The sequence below is a fragment of the Rutidosis leptorrhynchoides genome, chromosome 9 (genome assembly GCF_046630445.1).
Source record: "Rutidosis leptorrhynchoides isolate AG116_Rl617_1_P2 chromosome 9, CSIRO_AGI_Rlap_v1, whole genome shotgun sequence".
Lineage (NCBI taxonomy): Eukaryota > Viridiplantae > Streptophyta > Magnoliopsida > Asterales > Asteraceae > Rutidosis > Rutidosis leptorrhynchoides.
In genome coordinates, this window is record NC_092341.1 from 90,091,195 (window position 1) to 90,094,034 (window position 2,840).

Genomic DNA, 2,840 nt, shown 5'->3' on the forward strand with positions numbered 1-2,840 from the left:
CCTTCACGATTTGCTCAATCCGGTTTTCAGTACCAAATTTTCTATCGAGCATTCCTAACACTTCCTCTTTTTATCATCAAGTTTTGGTCATTATGACTGTCTTACAACATGTTGCTTCGTCGGTATTTCAAGAACTACTTCATAGTTCAAGACGTTCTTCAGAAACTTCACATTCGGGGTATGAAGTTCTTAGAGATAATATCATAAGTATAGATGAAGAAATTCTGCAAGATTTTCAAAATACGACTTGCGGATTCCGTCCTAGGAATGTCAAGCTGCTGGTACATCTGCTGATAACGTTGTGAATTATAAAAGATTCTTCGGTGGTAACGGCGAAAGAACAAGGTATAGATTTCGAGATTATAGTAGGAGTAGTCTTACTGAGAAGCCGAAGTGGAGCTGTGACAAAATTAGCTTCTTGAAAAGGAATTGTAGGGTTGTTTTGCTAATGAATGACGGAGGATTCAACACAGTATGTGTTAAACTTATGAATTTGGTTTCGAGAGTTTTCCGGCGTATAAATCTTTGCTTCGGTAGACGAGGCGCGGCGGTTTCGACTTCTCGATCGAAATGTTTTCAAGAATCATGAAAGGATTTGAATACGAATTGTAATCGTCAAGATACGAATGAGGTTTGAGATAAAATCAAGTGGCAAACTTGAAGAATTGTTTAGTTTCATATGTTATATTCTATATTTTAATTCATTTTACTTGTCCATAGTTAGCAGTCTGTTAGTTCGATTGTCCAATAATACAATAGTTAAATAATATATATATATTATAATATTCGAATTAAATAATACATATCGTGACCCGTGTACCGGTCTCGGTATTGATCACAACTCAAACTATATATATAGATGGGTCGATATGATAAATCGAAACCTTGTATACGTGTCCCGTTATATAAAGTGCGTAAAATAAATAAATGTATATCATGACCCATGCACCGGTGTTGTCTCAGAATTAATCCGACGTGTTGCGTACATGTGTCCCGACAGTAGTACAGTGCGGAAATTAAAATTGCGGGAATGTAAATTGCGGAAATGTAAATTGCGAGAATGTAAATTGCGAGAATATAAATTGCGATAAATTAAATGTTAATCAGTTAGCTGGGAACAGTTAGCCGGAACAGTTAGCGTGAAATCCTTAATAGATTTTCAATTAGTTAAATCGTGTGTTTCTAACAATTTTAATATATCCAATGTTTTCTTCATTATGCCACTTGTTGGATTCTGATAAGTCAAAATCCGAATATGAAATGAGAATGGTTATTCTGGGATGAGCGGATACGAATACCGGTGGTTGCGAGTAAAATAATAGATGACCGTTGAATCAGATTCAAAGAATGTACAGTGTACTTATTAATGTGAATTCTAAATATTCCTCGGGTGCTACCCACCCGTTAAAATATTTTCATCATTAACAGTTTGTACGAAAGAAATTTTTAATTACAATCTTTATGAAAATATACTTGCATATATATTTTCATCGGATGTAATTATGGATTTAATGAGTAAAGAAAATATTATACTCATTTGATTTACTGTTGGCACTTGATTTCATGATCTCTGAACATTAGAGATTACGTAGTTGTCATGTTAAACGGAAGTAAATGAGGTAGGACGTAAGGCGAAGGTAATCGATGTCGAACGAAAATTTAGTAGATGGAACGATACGTAGAACGGTGACTATACTCATGGTATAGTTTATGACGTTGAGGTTTATGACGCGACTGTGGCTGCTGCTGGTGTTTGTAACCGTCACACCATATTTTCCATTGCTGTCACACAAACGCGAAGTTTATTAACTTATACTTGTACACCGGATTGATTGGCGATTGAAGCGAGCGGATGTATAAAATTCGGAATATGAGATGGTATATAATTATGATGAGATATCCGTAAAAAGGAGAAAAGAAATGGTTTCTCGAACAGGTTCGTCGGTAAGTGTTTCAGGTTTATCGCCAAAAGAGTAATTTAGTGGATGGAAAGGTTCTTCAATGTGAAATGATTTCCGGATGTCGTATGATATTCTAACTATATAGAATATCTATATATATTACCAAAGATTTCGTAGTCTTCAAAGAAATTTACGGCGTGTATCAGGCAAATCTAGGATGCGCTAAGATATGAATTTCGTCTATACACTATCGATGCACTAAATGCAGTAAGACGTGTCTAGGCTTAAGAATGCTAAGCAGGCAATTCCCTAAAGATGATAAGCAGATGATTTCCGACTAATGTGATAAGCAAAACTTTTTGACAAGCAGACACGGTCAAAGTCCAGTCTCACTAATGTATCCTAACAACCACCAGTTAGACACACTAATGGGTGACCTGGTTCGCTAAGACCAACGCTCTGATACCACCTATAACGATCCGTTCCTAATCCATTCGGACAACGTCCATATCGATTACAAACGAATTATAATAGTTGATAACATCGCGAGGTATTTGACCTCTATATGATACATTTTACAAACGTTGCATTTATTCTTAAAAAGACAATCTACCATTACATCAAAATTGACATGTTCGTCTAACATTTCCCAAAATTCAAATAACTAAATTTTAGCTCTTAATGATCTTCAATGACTCGAATGCAACGTTCTTGTATCATGACTTAAATGGTCCCAACTAGTATCCTTTATATGAGCTAATGCACAGCGGAGGACTTAATTCGTACCTGAGAATAAACATGCTTAAAAGTGTCAACCAAAAGGTTGGTGAGTTCATAAGTTTATCGCAACAACAGTTATCAAAAGTTTCAATAGACCACAAGATTTCATAGTTATAAATATCTGTACACTCGCAAGTGTATAAAAGCATTCTAAGTGAT